This window comes from Littorina saxatilis, linkage group LG6 (genome assembly GCF_037325665.1).
Source record: "Littorina saxatilis isolate snail1 linkage group LG6, US_GU_Lsax_2.0, whole genome shotgun sequence".
Taxonomy (NCBI): Eukaryota; Metazoa; Mollusca; class Gastropoda; order Littorinimorpha; family Littorinidae; genus Littorina; species Littorina saxatilis.
The window spans coordinates 6,564,898-6,578,086 of NC_090250.1; the positions used below are offsets into that span (position 1 = coordinate 6,564,898).

Here is a 13,189-nt window from a genome sequence, read left to right on the forward strand (position 1 = left end):
AGCAAGATCGCAATATTGACATGTCTCACACAAAGCAAGATCGCATTATTCACATCACTCACACAAAGCAAGACCGCATGATTGACATGACTCACACAAAGCAAGATCGCATTATTGACATCACTCGCACAAAGCAAGATCGCATGATTGACATCACTCACACAAAGCAAGACCGCATGATTGACATGACTCACACAAAGCAAGATCGCATTATTGACATCACTCGCACAAAGCAAGATCGCATGATTGACATCACTCACACAAAGCAAGATCGCATTATTCACATCACTCACACAAAGAAGGGTGCTTCCGTTTGACGACGAAACCCGTTTTTTGGTGATCGGCAGAAACGGAAATTTTGTTTTTTAAGTGGGAAGTGGGTGTTCTAAATTTTACAGTATTGTCATTTGAGAAGCATATCTTAGCATTTTGTTGATTGACTCCTAAACTTTAACAGTACGAATTAAAAAAACAAGAAAGGTAAGTTGTTGGAACGTTTGTTAGTGACAAAACAATACGTTACAATCACAAATATATCGATCCAACAGACAAACAATAAGTAACAAGAACTTACAACAACTACACACCAGCAAGCGGCCGATAATTCCATCAAGCTAAGTTTTTTTTCTAATTGTTTGTCTGTGCACTTAAAAGACCGTTAGGTCGATATATTTGTGATTGTAACGTATTGTTTTGTCAATAACAAACGTTCCAACAACTTACCTCTGTTACGCAAAACAATACCCAAGAAAATTGATTTCACCAAAACAAGGAGAAGAAAAAAACAAGTCGCGTAAGGCGAAAATACAATATTTAGTCAAGTAGCTGTCGAACTCACAGAATGAAAGTGAACGCAATGCCATTTTTCAGCAAGACCGTATACTCGTAGCATCGTCAGTCCACCGCTCATGTCAAAGGCAGTGAAATTGACAAGAAGAGCGGGGTAGTAGTTGCGCTAAGAAGGATAGCACGCTTTTCTGTACCTCTCTTTGTTTTAACTTTCTGAGCGTGTTTTTAATCCAACCATATCATATCTATATGTTTTTGGAATCAGGAACCGACAAGGAATAAGATGAAAGTGTTTTTAAATTGATTTGGACAATTTAATTTTGATAATAATTTTTATATATTTAATTTTCAGAGCTTGTTTTTAATCCAAATATAACATATTTATATGTTTTTGGAATCAGCAAATGATGGAGAATAAGATAAACGTAAATTTGGATCGTTTTATAAATGTTTATTTTTTTTTACAATTTTCAGATTTTTAATGACCAGAGTCATTAATTAATTTTTAAGCCACCAAGCTGAAATGCAATACCGAACCCCGGGCTTCGTCGAAGATTACTTGACCAAAATTTCAACCAATTTGGTTGAAAAATGAGGGCGTGACAGTGCCGCCTCAACTTTCACGAAAAGCCGGATATGACGTCATCAAAGACATTTATCCAAAAAATGAAAAAAACGTTCGGGGATTTCATACCCAGGAACTCTCATGTTAAATTTCATAAAGATCGGTCCAGTAGTTTAGTCTGAATCGCTCTACACACACACACACACACGCACACACGCACACACGCACACACGCACATACACCACGACCCTCGTTTCGATTCCCCCTCGATGTTAAAATATTTAGTCAAAACTTGACTAAATATAATGAAACTGTCTCCAAGAATCAATGCAGCGACAAGAAACTTTTCATAACACAGCAGACACGAAATCAAAAGCGTTAAAAACTCATTATGGAGAAAATCCCCAAGTGCCCCCCATACATCTTCCTGAAATTCCGATCAAACCAGAAAAGCCCCAAAGGAATTTCCACCAAATCTCGCGGCTGTCAGTGGTTTCCGCCATAAATCTTTCATTTTCTACCAAGCCGTTGTCTGAACGAAAACAGACAACTCCAGTGTTGTTACAATTGCGGTCGTCTGCTACCTCGCAGGAGTAGGCTCCCTTTGTCTTATTGGTTCAAGTCTTACGTTTCCTTTCTTATCCCCAGAGGTCGCTATTAATGTGACGTCACCTAGATTGGACCGAGTGTGTTGTTCTGGAGGTGTGGGCGGGACGGGGGGCAGAGATCGAAAACGCGTGCAACCCAACAATAACGGTGGGTGGTAATAGCGACATATAACAACCGACACTGGCACTAAAACCCGAGAACTGGTTCTACACAGTCCTGGAGTAGAAAGTGGCGGCACCCACGACAGAGTATATTGGTCACATGGTGAATGATGTATTTACAAGGTCATTGACCCAAATTTACTATTCGTCAACCCCATTCCGCTATACAATTATTTCCCTTGAAAATAAAGTAAAGTTTACGGAATGAATCAGACGTAAAAGTCATAATTATCGCCATTCACCACAATTTTTGCTTCCTTTTCAACACATTGCCACGTCTGCTAAGTTTGGTGTCTTGCAGCAGCTTCCTCGAATTTGGGACACTGCAAAACATTATTTGCCAGCAAAGGAAATAACTCGGATGTCATTTTCTTCTTTTTATATTTAGTCAAGTTTTGACTAAATATTTTAACATCGAGGGGGAATCGAAACGAGGGTCGTGGTGTATGTACATGTGTGTGTGCGTGTGTGTGTGTCTGTGTGTCTGTGTGTGTGTGTAGAGCGATTCAGACTAAACTACTGGACCGATCTTTATGAAATTTTACATGAGAGTTCCTGGGTATGAAATCCCCGAACGTTTTTTTCATTTTTTGGATAAATGTCTTTGATGACGTCATATCCGGCTTTTCGTGAAAGTTGAGGCGGCACTGTCACGCCCTCATTTTTCAACCAAATTGGTTGAAATTTTGGTCAAGTAATCTTCGACGAAGCCCGGGGTTTGGTATTGCATTTCAGCTTGGTGGCTTAAAAATTAATTAATGACTTTGGTCATTAAAAATCTGAAAATTGTAAAAAAAAATAAAAATTTATAAAACGATCCAAATTTACGTTTATCTTATTCTCCATCATTTGCTGATTCCAAAAACATATAAATATGTTATATTTGGATTAAAAACAAGCTCTGAAAATTAAATATATAAAAATTATTATCAAAATTAAATTGTCCAAATCAATTTAAAAACACTTTCAGCTTATTCCTTGTCGGTTCCTGATTCCAAAAACATATAGATATGATATGTTTGGATTAAAAACACGCTCAGAAAGTTAAAACAAAGAGAGGTACAGAAAAGCGTGCTATCCTTCTTAGCGCAACTACTACCCCGCTCTTCTTGTCAATTTCACTGCCTTTGCCATGAGCGGTGGACTGACGATGCTACGAGTATACGGTCTTGCTGAAAAATGGCAGCTACTTGACTAAATATTGTATTTTCGCCTTACGCGACTTGTTGTTTATGTGCTACAAACTCTGCAAAGGAATACAAATATGAGATTCGGACCAGGGGAGGGAATTCGTGAGACAGGGGAGGGATGGAAGCTTGAATTTATTAGCCAATTAACTTAATTTATTTGGCAATATTTTAATTTTGATAATTAATGCAAAATGGTGTTAACGCAGAAACAACTTCTCCGTGAATTAAAGTTGCTGGTTAAGTCACAGGAGCCATGGCCTGACCATATGTGCACGGTATGGACAGAGTATCCCTCGGCCATGCCTCGGTATCTTGGGTTGAAGCTAAACTGTGAGAGCATACAGCTATTATTTGCCAAATGTATTGTGTTTTTTTCAAACTCAATACCGAATAAAGAAGGTGATAAACACGGAACAGATCACCTGACCGATTTATTTGACAGCGACACTCTAAAGTGCCAACTGGCTTTGATCGCTGGTAGTTCTTGCACATCCTGACTGATTCCAAGCACAGAAAGATTTCACGTGTGACCCCCCTCCCCCCCACCACCACCACTATCACCCCCCCCCCCTCAGCCCCTCACACGCCCTCGTAAATTCGCCAGAAAAAAATTGCAAACCAGAATTTGTAGCTATAGCAACGTCAAAAATCACAGTGCACGACGCCAGAGTTGAAGCAAAAACATTGTGGACAAGGGAAGGAAATGAAGGGGTTCTTTTTCTATTCAGAAAGATCAAACCGCGAGAGTAAACCTGGCCATTACTTTTTTGTTCAAACTTCAAGAAACTCATTACAACTTCTTTGGGTTGCAAATATCTGTGTTTGCGTCGTGTACACTTTCAGTTACAAAAGGGTAATATTCGATAAGAAGAAACTTGTTACAAACTGAAGTTTACAGTGATTATAGAAGATGCCAAATCAATTTACGCAAATACAAAATGTGCGGGAACTCTTCCCGCAATGTTGACGTTCTCTTACAAGATTTCTTAACAAACCCGAACAAAATGAATATTCTCTTGTGAAAACTTCGAGCACGGAAATGAGATAGATTTGTGTCAAGAGTGACCAAAGATGCTAATAACGCTGCAAGCATGAAGATTTAAATCTGAATATTTGTTGCATGTTACCGTGCGAAAACTCTGAACAAGGACACCAGCTTTATGTCAGAATGACCTAAGCTGCTTATAGTGCTGCTGGCATGGAGGTCAGACTGTGAGCATAATAGGGTGGAGGTCAAACTGTGAGCATAATAGGATGCCCTTGGGAAATCACAGCATAAGTATTCTGCCCACGGCTCAACACCCTTCCCCAAACGGAATACAAATTTCCGGTTTCCAGGAACCAGAGCCTGGAGCTATTAGAGATGCGTTTCAATCATAATGGCTAACTGCAAACGAAACAAAACTTACGAACACTGTGAATATTTTCCTGTGTTTGCAAGAACAGCAGCCGGGATTCCATTGATGGATCACGGTGTTTTCGTTGTTTGTAAAACAATGTTTCCCGGTCCTGTATCTGGGTCGATACTATCGATGCAGTTGACGTGAACAATTCTAACTACATTACAAAAATGTTTCCACGTTTTCTGCCCAAAGACCTTGACTTTTGACGTGTGTGTTTTTCTTCCTATTTTCTGCATGGCGTTTATTTAAATGGGAAGCAATATTACGCTTTATGTGTTTCGGTTAAACTTGGAAATCGACCCGTCAAGTGACATGTCGTCTATATGTAGATCAGTCGGTCTATTCACGAAAGATATCACCGGCCGCGTTATATTTGACAGCAACCAGGCTGAAAATCCTGATCGAAACACAGCTGACAATTTGGTTGCCATTGGTTGAAAACGAAGAAAGACTAACGTGATGAGACCTTATGAATAGGAGCGTTCCTTATTGAAAGTCATGCCCCTGATCTGTAGTATTCATGTTATGTATACGTTGTTTGTATTTTGGACCTGATGAATAAAGGAAAGCAACCACTCTCAACGAATGCATGCGAAATGTTTAATAGAGTAAGTGAGATGAAAAAATCATAACATTGGACAACCTCGATTGAACCCAACAACTGGTACAGAATGCCTCATACACTGACTCCTGCTCCAAAGCTGAAACTGACGAGCCGGGTATGGAAGCAAGCAGTCACCATTGCTCATCTCTGCTCACGTTAAAGATTCCTTCAAACCCGTGTAAACTATCTGTTATCGTAGGGCACAAGACATCCTTCCAGGCTTTTACATGGGGGTAAGAACATTCTCGTCATTGAAGACATGTCACTCAACAGCCTTGCTACCTTTTGCGCGGTGTTGACATTTTTTCGGTGAAATGTGCGAAGTGGAAAAATGCAATGTAAAAGTCTGAGCTGATCTATTGTTATATAAATCATGGCTTGCGTGGAAACAGATGTTTTATACAATCTTTGCTGCACTTACCTAACAAAAGAAGCAAAAAATCGACCTGCTCACAGCCTATAACTTGAACCCTCGCAGTAGCACCAGCAGACGCATATATCTCTGGTGATATCTGTAGATTGCTCCCCCGGAAAAAGGTTCAGCGACGACATAAAAATGATTGGAGCTTATCCACATGCACCGAGCAGTTGCCACAATGTGTTATATATAATCAGATGTGACTGGAGATAGATGTCGCTGTTGTCTCCAGCCAGTAACACTTCTCAACACACCAAAATGTTCGCCGATAGCTAGGCCAAAGCCCCGAAAAATACAGGTTATTCAGGGTCGTCGGGTTTGGCTTCCATGCATTGAAATGGAAAATGTTGACTTGCGATCTACTGAACAGAATTCTAATGGCGCTCTTTTGTTTTGCGTGGATGTGTCAAGAACAACTGAATAGGCTTACTTCAAAGATTGCGGAAGGGGGGGGGGGGGGGTGGGGGGAGGTGGGAGTATCCACTAGTGACAGCAACTTTTGTGGCACGTATATCAACTGTAGAACACGAAGTTGATCATCCTTGGTGCCGGTTTTTTTTCTTCTTTTTTTTCCCACCAGAGGCTCGTCAATCATGTGTATTTGGTTTCCCTTCCTGCACCAAGCAACAATGGCGTCAGTCTGTGTGCGGCTTCAGTGCCATACAAACTAGATCGACCACCCTCCCGGTACTTGCCCTGCTGATAAGGCGGCGAGCATACGGCCTAAAAAACCGATATCTGTTAAACGGCCATCTGGGAGGAAATTGAAAACATCGATTCCCTAAAAAGGCAAATTCCGTGGTCGTAAAGATATCCCTGCTGTCCTTCATGGAGTTGTTGAATTGAATGCACACTGTACTCGGGAAATAATGCAATGATGTAATGACTGTCAATGATGTAATGATTGTCAATGATGCAATGAGTGTCAAAGATGTAATGATTGTCAATGATGCAATAAGTTTCAATGATGTAATGATTGTCAATGATGCAATAAGTGTCAATTTTGTAATGATTGTCAATGATGCAATGATTGTCAATGATGCAATGATTGTCAATGATGCAATGATTGTCAATGATGTAATGAGTGTCAATGATGTAATGATTGTCAATGATGCAATAAGTGTCAATAATGCAATGATTGTCAATGATGCAATTATTGTCAATGATGTACAGATTGTCAATGATGCAATGATTGTCAATGATGTAATGCTTGTCAATGATGCAATGATTGTCAATGATGCAATGATTGTCAATGATGCAATGATTGTCAATGATGCAATGATTGTCAATGATGTAATGAGTGTCAATGATGTAATGATTGTCAAGGATGTACAGATTGTCAATGATGCAATGATTGTCAAGGATGCAATGATTGTCAATGATGTAATGATTGTCAATGATGTAATGATTGTCAAGGATGCAATAAGTGTGCAGGAAAAGAGGACGCATCAGAAGGTGTGACCGACTTGCATTTTAATTCAGACTTGACAATGGGTGACAGAATCGGGTTGAGCACACTAAATAACATGAACAAACTAGCGCCTGTGCTCTTAAGGGCAGGAGCTACCATGAAATACACCGTTTTTCTCTTCAAGGCATTTGACCACAATATTCATGAAACAGAACTGTTTGTGTTAAAATTTAGGGTTTATTTGCTTCAATGTACGTAGAATGATTGTATATGGTCCCCCCAAAAAACTGCTCTGAGATTTACTTTAGTAGAAATTATAAAACGAGAAATAAGCAAAGCGTTGAATCGAAACTTATTAGTTCACGGATGACAAGATAATGTCAAAACTATTCATCATTATGATTTGAAGTTTTATTTTAGACATGTTAAGATATGTTTTGTTCCAAAGGATAAGCTTTAGGAAAAACAGTTTAAAAGATACACATTTTCCAGTTTTCATAAATTTTGTACCAACAAAGTCAACATTTGTATCACTAACTTTTTTTTCTTAGAGCTAATATATCCTCTGAAACGAAACATCTATCAGAATGTCTAAAACATTTCTGCAAAAGTTCCAATCATTCCGATGAATAGCTTTGAAATTATCTTGTCATCCGTGTACTAACATGTTTTGATTCATCGCTTTGCTTATTTTTCATAATAATTTTTACTAAGTCAATTTAAAAGCAAATTTTGTATTTTATTAAATACTATTAATCTACATACATTGAAGCAAAAACACACCGAATGTGGTCAAATGACTTAAAGAGAAAAACAGTGTATTTTAAGTATCATTATTGATTGTAGCAAGTAAATCTTCCAAAAGGTAGACAGTCTGGCGTCCTACATAAAAAGAAAAGATAAATTACAATGCCCGATACTATAATCGCACAGTGGGACATGGAAACTAAAATTTCAACATTTTGTTTATCAACATTAAGTTAAAGGTGTATGACTCAACTCTTCAGACACGATTGCACACAGGTAGCTATATGTGCCATTAGTTTGCTATACTAAGAAAAAGAGCCGCAAACTATTAGAGCGACCGTTGAAAATGAAGGTTACATGGTTTATGATACATAGATGAAGGGACTTTCCAATCAAATTACTGTTATTTCCACATTGTTCACTAATAAAACGGAGAGAAAAACATGTGTTTGACTTCTCTGCTGATGTTTGCGGAAACAATAACTTTGATATTACAACCATGTCTAAACGCTATTAAGCAAGCTCGAATGCAAAATACAAAAACAACAACAACAACAACAACACCCCCCGCGGGTTTGGGGGAAGAATTTACCCGATGCTCCCCAGCATATCGTAAGAGGCGACTAACGGATTCTGTTTCTCCTTTTACCCTTGTTAAGTGTTTCTTGTATAGAATATAGTCAATGTTTGTAAAGATTTTAGTCAAGCAGTATGTAAGAAATGTTAAGTCCTTTGTACTGGAAACTTGCATTCTCCCAGTAAGGTCATATAATTATTGTACTACGTTGCAAGCCCCTGGAGCAATTTTTTGATTAGTGCTTTTGTGAACAAGAAACAATTAACAAGTGGCTCTATCCCATCTCCCCCCTTTTCCCCGTCGCGATATAACCTTCGTGGTTGAAAACGACGTTAAACACCAAATAATGAAAGAAAGAAACAACAACAACAACAAAAACATAAGAAAAACCGCAGCAGCTCTATTTTGTTCTAACTTTGATCTTCTCTCAGTTGTATCATTAACGTAACCCTCGATGGATGATTCAAGCTATTGTGATCAGAGGTGAACGGCCTTTGTGAAACCTAAGGTTTTCCGCTTTGCCAACTCTCTCAGTCCCTTTATAGCTATGGAAATACGGTCTCTTTGTGACAACAAAAACAATGTCGCCACATCAAATAACACAAATGATTAACAACAAAAACAACAGCCTCACCAAATGAAACTAATGAATAATATATGGTAAAACATTCCGTAACAAAAGCTCTAAAGCAATTTAGTGATTCACTGGGTAGTCCAGAGAGGCTGTCAGGCAGGTTTCACAATGCCCGTGTCAACCCATCTCCCATCGCATCGCACGATAAAGGGCAGGGCTCCCCAAACTGTGCGTCCCTGCGTCACATACGCACAAGAAGTCGGAAACAATGTACTTGAAAGTCGTGAAGGGAGTCCCGGGACGCACTACACTTGAAAAGAGCGGGTCCCGAGACGCACTAAACTTGAAAAGAGCGGGTCCCGGGACGCACCAAACTTGAAAAGAGCGGGTCCCGGGACGCACTAAACTTGAAAAGAGCGGGTCCCGGGACGCACCAAACTTGAAAAGAGCGGGTCCCGGGACGCACTAAACTTGAAAAGAGCGAGTCCCGGGACGCATTACACTTGAAAAGAGAGGGTCCCGTGACGCACTAAACTTGAAAAGAGAGGGTCCCGTGACGCACTAAACTTGAAAAGAGCGGGTCCCGGGACGCACTAAACTTGAAAAGAGCGGGTCCCGGGACGCACTAAACTTGAAAAGAGCGGGTCCCGGGACGCACTAAACTTGAAAAGAGCGGGTCCCGGGACGCACTAAACTTGAAAAGAGCGAGTCCCGGGACTCACTAAACTTGAAAAGAGCGGGTCCCGGGACGCACTACACTTGAAAAGAGCGGGTCCCGTGACGCACTACACTTGAAAAGAGCTGGTCCCGTGACGCACTAAACTTGAAAAGAGCGGGTCCCGGGACGCACTAAACTTGAAAAGAGCGGGTCCTGGGACGCACTAAACTTGAAAAGAGCGGGTCCCGGGACGCACTAAACTTGAAAAGAGCGAGTCCCGGGACGCATTACACTTGAAAAGAGAGGGTCCCGTGACGCACTAAACTTGAAAAGAGCAGGTCCCGGGACGCACTAAACTTGAAAAGAGCGGGTCCCGGGACGCACTAAACTTGAAAAGAGCGGGTCCCGGGACGCACTAAACTTGAAAAGAGCGAGTCCCGGGACTCACTAAATTGTGTAACCATGCGTACCATGGTACTGATGAAATCGTCTGCTAGTTTCCATACAGAACTGTCAAGATCGTACACATGGCTGTAGTTTGAAGACGAATAAATGTCCTGCCGGATATCTACCAACCCAAGTTTACGGAGTAAATTAAACCGATATGACAAATAACACTTTTGTGAAGATTTCACAGAATTGCCAAAAGTTCTCCCAGGGGTTGGACCATCTACAATTACACTGAGAGGGTCCTTGAACCCCTAAAAATTATAATGTGGGGTCCCGGGACCCTCTAGCTAGAGCGTCTGTTGGGAGATCTGAAAGGGGGCAGCGGGGAGCTAAGGAGATAGGACACCAGGAAAACACACCGAAAGTCACTTCTTAGTACTCCTTTCCGAAGCGGGAGGTTGTGAAGAAAAAACCCAGGTCATGTCATTCAAAAGGTTCAGTCCATAAGGCTAAGGCCAAAGTTCAATGTTCCCAATCCTCAACCGACCCTACTTTTTCCTCCCGTACATACAGCTTTTTTGGCACACCAAAAAAATATTGATTAAGAACGGAAAAAATATCGAGTTTGAAGACTTTTCAGGGAAATCGAATTTCCCCTTCTAATCGACGACCAGACGATATAGATTTTGCAGACTATACAAGGGTGCCATCATTCCTAACCTATCCTTGCCATCCTGATGAAGTCAGCGACTGTCTGACGAAAATTTGATACAGAATTAACCAAAACTGGTTGCTCTTGTGTTTTTACATTTAGTCAAGTTTTGACTAAATGTTTTAACATAGAGGGGGAATCGAGACGAGGGTCGTGGTGTATGTGTGTTTATCCTACATACGTGAGAGAGACACCCGTGAGATAATAATCGTTCAAATCACACGTGTGTGTATCATGTAAATGAGGTCATGTCAAGCAAGTCTGGCAGGGACCTGTTTTTCCACTGCTCATGATGCCAAAGTCACCGAGACAAACGTCATTATAGACAAAAAAATTGCGCTCGCTAATTACCCTCGATGAATTTTTTGAACTAACACGTCACGCCACACTTTCAGAGTGACGTTTCTTTGCTTTGACGTAATAGATTGCACGAGGCTTTAAAAGAGATCGAGGTTCCAAAACAAGCGTCTTCAATTTAGCTGCCCCGAATGCAGGACATTTTCAGTAAAATACACGTAAGTACAGTATGTAGGATAAACAGAATACTACATGGCTTGCTGTTTCGTACCAGATTTACACTCGTTGCTTTTTCAAATAGTGAACAGCTCGCTTTCGCTCGCAGTTCAATATTTAAAAAAACAACTCGTGTAAATCTGGTACGACACAGCAAGCCATGTAGTATTCTCTGTGTGTGTGTGTGTGTGTGTGTGTGTGTGTGTGTGTGTGTGTGTGTGTGTGTGTGTGTGTGTGTGTGTGTGTCTGTGTCTGTGTCTGTGTCTGTGCGTGTGTCTGTGTGTGTGTGTGTGTAGAGCGATTCAGACCAAACTACTGGACCGATCTTTATGAAATTTTACATGAGAGTTCCTGGGAATGATATCCCCGGACTTTTTTTCTCTCCATTTTTTCGATAAATACTTTTGATGACGTCATATCCGGCTTTTTGTAAAAGTTGAGGCGGCACTGTCACACCCTCATTTTTCAATAAAATTGATTGAAATTTTTGTAAAGCAATCTTCGACAAAGGCCGGACTTCGGTATTGCATTTCAGCTTGGTGGCTTAAACATTAATTGATGACTTTGGTCATTAAAAATCTGAAAATTGTGATTAAAATTATATTTTTAATAAAACGATCCAACTTTACGTTCATCTTATTTTTCATCATTTTCTGATTCCAAAAACATATAAATATGTTATATTCAAATTAAAAACAAGCTCTGAAAATTAAAAATATAAAAGTTATGATCAAAATGAAATTTCCGAAATCGATTTCCTTGTCGGTTCCTGATTCCAAAAACATATAGATATGATATGTTTGGATTAAAAACACGCTCAGAAAGTTAAAACGAAGAGAGGTACAGAAAAGCGTGCTATGCAGCACAGCGAAACCACTACCGCGCTGAACAGGCTCGTCAGTTTCACTCCGTTTTGCACAAGCGGCGGACTACGGTCATTGTGAAAAAATGCAGTGCGTTCAGTTTCATTCTGTGAGTTCGACAGCTTGACTAAATGTTGTATTTTCGCCTTACGCGACTTGTTTGTTTTGTTTTGAAGGAAATCTTAATTCTCTTCTTCGACAGCTCGCACAATTTGCGTACAATAAAAAACCCACATGCAACTGTGAAAGGTCGTGTGGTTTGCATGCTGCCAATTGGTCAAAATGTGAAACTCTCAAGATTAAGATTTTAACCTTATATCCAGGAGGTCAGGGATTATAAAGGGTCAAGTAATGGCTGCACTCCTGGTGGTCGGCTTAGAGGTTGCCGACACACGGAAAAGATTCCCCGACGATTTATCTTTCAAAACATAAATTACAATGCCATAAACCGTCGCAAACAACACAAGATTACAACATTATCATTCAATGTTTGACTGTACGTGTTCTTTAGAACGAAGCTGATCTGGGCGGACAATACTGACTTAACAATCTTCTGACAAATATGTCAATGAATGAATCCATAGGTTTAAGGAAAACGAGAACATCAAGTGACCCAAGGTCACTGATCCGAGGATAATAACATCAGAGAGAACCGAAAATACCCCCAAACCAACAGGAAATGGCCATTCCACGAATGTTTTGACGCATGCGTAAAAGATTGTGAAAAGGCATGGACATTTAAAGACGACAGTAATACAGTTTCAAAAATGAATCCCCAAAAAGAGCTCCCAAAAGTGCTTGGTCTTCCTTTTATCGCATTACTTCCTATGGGCCCACTATATAAAAAACATATATATAAAAAAAAACTACCAACGACACAACAACAGCAGCAGCAGCAACAACAACAAAACAACAACAAACAACCCATCTCAAAAAAAAGGTTGAACTGAAAGAGTTGTGTCGGAACAGTGCAGGTATCGGTCGGGCAAGGCAATCAAGTTGACT

General features: G+C 40.2%; 1 protein-coding gene across 15 annotated transcripts in view; it reads right to left on the bottom strand.

Annotated features, from left to right (window-relative positions):
• The window catches only part of LOC138968370 (glycine receptor subunit alpha-2-like), a 146,447-nt gene that overhangs the window by 50,523 nt on the left and 82,735 nt on the right, over window positions 1-13,189 (bottom strand). The gene's annotated exons all lie outside the window — the stretch shown is intronic.